At 37.4% G+C, this 6,929-nt stretch overlaps 1 protein-coding gene across 2 annotated transcripts in view; it reads left to right on the forward strand.

The window, feature by feature from the left end:
- TANK (TRAF family member associated NFKB activator) overlaps positions 1-6,929 on the forward strand; it is an 81,573-nt gene that overhangs the window by 18,285 nt on the left and 56,359 nt on the right. The window lies entirely within an intron of this gene.

Here is a 6,929-nt window from a genome sequence, read left to right on the forward strand (position 1 = left end):
GCGGCAGTGGGGAACCTGGACGCTGGGTCCAGTCGCTAAGAGTGAGTGGCCGCCGCGGAGAGCCGCGCTGGTCAAGAGGCGAAGAAGGCGGGGAGGATCCCCGAGCGAGAGGAGTTGTCTCTCTTGTTACGTTGTAACAAGCAAACATAGGGCAGCCTTGCTATGCCCAGTGTCACTTATCTCAGGTGCTTTTGACAAAGTTCTCATAAGGGAGAAATGGTAAGGAAGGAAGTGAAGTGACCTGAAAACGAAGGAAAATAAAATGATCTTTCCCCCCCTCCTCCCGCCACGATTGGAATATACATTTCAAGCGAGAGGTAGCAGACAAGCATGCACTATGTTCTGTCGGAAAATTATTTTGTCCCTGATCTTTTGGGACGGGAGGAAACCCTAGCATGATACAACCTTGTACAAAGCAGAAAAGGAAACTCTTTTGCAGCCCTACCCCCAACCGTGTACACCAAGGCCTTTGATATCTCGCTCTTATAGGTACATAGACGTGTTATTTCACTTTCTTATGAAAAGGAGATTTTATATGTATACTATTCTGTTATCTGCTTACTCAGATAAAGAAAAATACGTAGTGGAAGTCATGCCTTATGCAACACTACCTTATCTTTTTTTAAAAAATATATTTTATTGACTTTTTACAGAGAGGAAGGAAGAGGGATAGAGAGTTAGCAACATCGATGAGAGAGTAACATTGATCAGTTGCCTCCTGCACACCCCCTGCTAGGGATGTGCCCGCAACCAAGGTACATGCCCTTGACCGGAATCGAACCTGGGACCCTTCAGTCCGCAGGCCTACGCTCTAACCACTGAGCCAAACCGGTTACGGCAACACTACCTTATCTTCTTAACGGCAGCATGATATTCCTCTGTCTGGGTGTACCATAATCTAGTTGACTATCTCTTAAAACAGCCTGTCCGTACATTGCCCTTTATTCTTCACAATTATATTTTATTAAGATCCAGATATATTAATCCTTTGTGAAATATATTTTCAAGAACTATCAGTCTTTTGGTTTAAAATGCCTAGGTTTTATATTGCTTAAGGTGATTCCCCACTTAAAAATTATTAAAATATATTTCTATATTGTCTTAATTTTTTAATAATATTTATGCTTTACTTATTAAAACATCTGAGTTATTTTTGTACATTGTTCAAGATAGACATTTAGCCATTTTTCCTGAAATCAATTCTTTCCCCCAACTGACTAGGAATAATACTACCTTCAAATAGTAAAAATGTGTACATGGGTCTTTTTCTTCTTATTATTATTCTTCTGTTGCATTGTTCTATTTGTCTCTTCCCATACAAATGCTAATCTCTTTGATAATGGCCTTTTTTTTTAAAGTAATTTATAAAGCAAGTCCCTCTTTTTCAAAATTTTCTAGAATATTGCACTCTTTCAATAAAATATAAACTGCTCATATTTCATTAAAATAATCCTGTTTCGCTATTATTTAATTTCCAATAAATTCTCTTTACCAAGAAAGTGTCTTTACTGTTACTAGCTTAGTAGGATTTTTGCAAAGATTCGATTTTGGATTGTGTGCAAAGTCTATTTTGACTGTGCATTGGCTAGCACTTTGAGAAGACTTTTAAGTAATAGATGTTGATTGCTCATTTTGTCTATTTTTTCTTAAGATGCTGTCTTTTCATTACTACTTAACGATATATTCATCAGGACTGGAAGTTGAATTCTATCCTGCGGCTTTTTGGCCTCTGTCATGGCCTATCATGTGTTTTTCTTCTTTAACTTATTTTAGGATGGTAAATTATTTTAGTAGATTTTCAGTTTGTGATCCAAGCTTACACCTGGTTATGGTGTAGTATTTAAGGATATAGGTTCCTTTTGGTAGCAGTTTTATTTAAAATCAATAATTGAGTTTTATCTGTAGTCTTCTTTTTCTGTGTTATCTTTGCCAAAGCGATATCAAGGTTATGCTGGTCTCCTGAAAAGAACTGTGAAGAGTTTCTTCTTTCTCTGCTCTAAAGTAATGTAGATAGCATAAGAGCTCTCTGTCCTTTGAAAGTCTGAAAGAATTCACTCATGAAACCATGTTGGTTTGAAAGTACGTTGTTCTTAAAACAGCAACAATATTTCACAAACAGATCCAGAACTTTACAACAAAACAAAAACTTCTCAAAATAAATAAAAGGGTCTGAAACACCAGTTGTTTTTATCCCTCTCCTTCCCCCGGCCCCTCATTTTATGGTCAGCGAAAATGTTGTAGGTAGACTGAGGCTGATAATAAAATTCTCTTTCTCACCTCTATTCCAGTTATAGTATAAAAGAAAAGGTGTTGCTTCTACATGGGTAAGGTATTATATGCCCTGAAAGAAACCAAGAGTGAAACTCAATTGAAAGAGCATCAGTTTCAGTTTGTTGTTATTAGCTTCCTATTTTTGCTGGGAAATTTCTTCCTTTACAGGTAATAACTAAGCTGACATTCTACTGTAGGCAAATCCCATAGGGTGGTTTCAGAATGAGTGAGTGAGAAAATACACAAGCTAAGCATGCTTGTACTTACTTAAATATAAAGTGGAAATGAGTTTCACCAAGTTCCAGGTATGTGTGTGGTGTGTGCACACATAGAACAGGGCTGGCTTCTAAGGAATACAAACTAACCAAAGACTATCTTTTCACTCAACTAATAGTTGACTTAATATGTGGCTAATAGTATATTATGTAATCTTTGGTAGAGTTATTAACTTATTTTAAACACTTTTTGATTACTTTCAAGGATATGACCTCAGGCAGGTAATATAATTTAGCAATGTGCACATGTATACTTCAGGAGACTCATACGTGTTATTTACAGAGTGATGCAGGCATTACGTGAATGGTTGGATATTTGAGTATTTTAATTGATCATCTATTAATCTAGAAAAAATAACTATTGACATGATTTGAGGGTATGCTTCATAGAAAAACTGCATGTTTTTTAAACCATACCCATTATGCAAAAGTAAATGGTAGATGAAAATAGATAGCCAATTGATGTAAAACTTTTCCTCTGCTATGGCCTATGCTTGCTGCAATGGTTTTCAATCATGGGGAAAGAGGAGGATATTATTTGGAATGAGGTATGGAGAATTGTTCCCATGAGTGGCAGAACAAACAACAGGAAATTTTGCTATGAAGAGAGACCTGCTAAAAAAGACAGAAATCAGGAACTCAGATCATTTCAAGGTAATATATTATTTAAAATTACTTGAAGAAAATCAACTGTTATTGTGGGATATTTAAATGGTTTTACTGCCAAAACCGGTTTGGCTCAGTGGATAGAGCGTCGGCCTGCGGACTGAAAGGTCCAAGGTTCGATTCCCGTCAAGGGCATGTACCTGGGTTGCGGGCAATCCCCAGTGGTGGGTGTGCAGGAGGCAGCTGATCGATGTTTCTCTCTCATCGATGTTTCTAACTCTCTATTTCTCTCCCTTCCTCTCTGTAAAAAATCAATAAAATATATTTTAAATAAATAAATGGTTTTACTATTCCTAGCAATGTATTATGTGGCATTTCATAACATCATATATATGCTACCCCTAAACTAGAAATGCCTTTTCTTTGATATTGATGTTTCTCAACCTTTTTGAGTCCATATTTCCTTTTTTTATAAACATTGAAATCTCACAAATATTAGGAGATTGTAATATGTGCCCTTGCTTCCAACACAGACCTCTTATGCCTCCTCATACAGAATATAAGCTTTCTGTTATAGTTTCTCCATTCAAGAATATTCTAAGGAGCCCTACTTTATGTGATTTATAAAAATAGATTTTTAATATTCAGTAGCCACTTTTAAACTGCATACCCCACCCCATCTCCAGATTCTAACATGGCACCTACTCAGAGGAGAGGATACCCCTTACAAAACTGAGCAAGCTAACTGAGCAGTACCATGTTTATGTTCACCTCAAAGGGGTACAACACATGCTAGTTTCCCTTTTGGTGTGATATTGTTTAGTTGTGTACTTCAACCAATCACATTTGATAAATTGTCTGAAAGAAATTTTATACAACTGGAGAAGAAAAGGGAGTGAGGCAAAGCTGAAACTCATAGGTGTGGTCTCTGTGCAGTCTTCTTTTAATTCTCAGAAGATAGCACAAAAAGTTTCACCCAAGTTCTAAATCCAGTCAGATGGAGAACCTGGTCAGGGGAGCTTTGTTTGATCAGTGAAGTTGTCTTACCTTGTTTATCCTTATGCATTTAGCCAACCAGCTTATGGAAAAAAATGCAAAATCCAGATTCTGACGATGCTGGCTCTGTAAGTTCCCATTATTTCAGCTGTCTGAGTGGGACACAGAAACAGTATAGTGCAGTGTGCTATGAGTATATCGATAACCAAAGTTTACAACCAGGAACGTGAGACTAGAAATGCAAGCTGTCATTTGGGGAATTGGCTGCTTTTGCCATGGAGCTCTCTTAAAAGGGGGAATGATCTTAAGTAAATGTTACGAGTGACAGTTTTCATCCATTTCCTTTCTTCAAATAAGGAAAACACACATACTTCTCTAAAGAGTTACCTTAACTATCTAAGACAGAGGGTATCCTTTTATTTATGCTTGTGTACTACATTATTGACTTATTTTCTGCTATTTGCCTCTGTTGATTTTTGTGGGTGAGAAGGTAAAACAAAACTCAGATACAAAAAAGATAGGATGTATCTCTCACTTATTCACCTCTTTGTTTGCTAAGGTGGCAACTTTTCTTAAATAGAATTCGAACTCTTTTTTTTTAAAATATACTTTATTGATTTTTTACAGAGAGGAAGGGAGAGGGATAGAGAGCCAGAAACATCAATGAGAGAGAAACATTGATCAGCTGCCTCCTGCACGCCCCCCACTGGGGATGTGCCCGCAACCAAGGTACATGCCCTTGACCGGAATCAAACCCAGGACCCTTGAGTCCGCAGGCCGACGCTCTGTCCACTGAGCCAAACCGGTTCTGGTGAATTCGAACTCTTATTATTCATCCCCCAGGGAGTTGGGAAAAGCAGGTGACTTTCTTTTCTAGGGCACAGTGGAAGAGGAAGCAGTTACTTCAGGTAATTTCTATCCTTCATCCTGAAACTGCTTTAGATTTAAACTGGCCTCTCACAAGTGTCAACACTGGCAGAACACTTAGAATAGTGTTAGCAGTGAGGAAAACCCAGCAGAGCGGTCTTTCCTACCTTCCAAATCACTCACGCTGTCTATCACCCCACAAAAAGTAGATCTTATTAAAGAATTATAAATCATTCTGGGGTGAAGGTGGTAGGAATCTACCTTTAAGCCTGTGTTTCTTTTCAGTCTTGAAATGCATGTGTACGTGTGTGTATAAATACTCAAAATTGAGCTGCTCTGGTTAAACTGGGCGTGGAACATATGGTGGTGGAACATTGTTTGGCTCACACAGTCCTCGTCTCAGTGGCGCTCCATAAGCACCATTACTTACCTTGATTATTACTTTATTTATTCAGGATTGGTTACCTATCACTTGGCAGCATAATACGGATTGCCATAGACAATAGGCTTAAGATATTTTATCTATAAAATAGGAAAAGAAGAAAAGAAGTTCATTTAAAATTGAAAAGGAGGCTGGGAGGAATTAGAGTACCAATTTAGAAGTTTCAACATCCGTATAGTTGGAGTCCCAGAAAAGGACACAGAAGAAATGAAATTGCCCAAAAAATAATTCCAGAAAATCTCACAAACTGAAGGATGAACTTCCAGATAGGTTAAGTACAAAATCAGGAATCAAAATGTCTCTGGATTTCAACAAAAACAAATGTAAGTTAGAAGAGAGCATAGCAAGGCTTTCCAAATTCTAAGGAATAATTACTTCTAACCTAGAACTCTTAACCTGGAAACTATCAGTTAAATCTGAGGCTGGAGTAAAGCTATTTTCAGTTATGCAAGGTCTCAAAAAATGTACTTCGCAAACACTTTCTCAGAAGTAGCTACTGCAGGGTTAACTTCACCAAATGGACAAGTAAACAAGAAGGATAAAGATTTGGGATACTGAAAATGAGGGATTCAACTAGAGAAAGATAGTTGAGATAGGACGTAGATCCCAAAGGGAATTCCCAAATTCAAGGTGAAAGAAGGTCTCCTTTAGGCATAAAGGGCAACAAGTCCAGACTGGAGCAAGTCAGAAAGCTCAAGGAGAGCTTTTTCTAAAAAGATGAAATTGATAAAATAACAAATGTTCGAGTGGATTGGGAGTTGTATTAGTGATAATAATAAACTGTCCTAACCAGTTTGGCTCAGTGGATAGAGTGTCAGCCCTCAAGTTGAAGGATCAAGGGTTCGATTCTGGTCAAGGGCATGTACATCGGTTGCTGGCTTGATCACTGCCTGGTCAGGGCACATGCAGGAGGTAACCAGTCATGTCTCACATTGATGTTTCTCTCTCTCTCTTTTCCTTCCACTCTCTAAAAATCAATGGAAAAAATATATCCTCAGGTGAGGATTAAAACAAAAAAGGAAAAGAAATAAAGCAAACAGGAAGTTTTTTCAGGGAAAAGGTTTTTTAGAAAAGGAAAAAGCCATAGTATATGGTGGGCAAAAGTAGATTTATAGTTATAATACAAATAAATAGTATAATAGTAAGTAAATAATAATACAAGAATGAACTCTGTGTTTTGAGTATTCACAACTATAAATATTCTTTTGCCCACCACTCTGTTATATCATCCAGCAATCAATAGCATTACATAGTCCTAAGAAAGTAAAAACTGAATGCTACTCTAACCAAAAAAATAGGAGAACAGGGAGGACATTAAGCAGAGAGGGGGTTTTATAGAGACCTTAATCCTTATTTTGCATAGTGGGAAGATGGATAAAACTGAAAAATTAATAGTGCCAATGTAGTATGTTAGAGTACAGAAAGAAATACCAGAAACAATAAACCAAAAGAGCTGAAAACTTTTGCCAAGG

Source organism: Myotis davidii, unplaced genomic scaffold (assembly GCF_000327345.1).
Source record: "Myotis davidii unplaced genomic scaffold, ASM32734v1 scaffold59, whole genome shotgun sequence".
Classification (NCBI taxonomy): Eukaryota; Metazoa; Chordata; class Mammalia; order Chiroptera; family Vespertilionidae; genus Myotis; species Myotis davidii.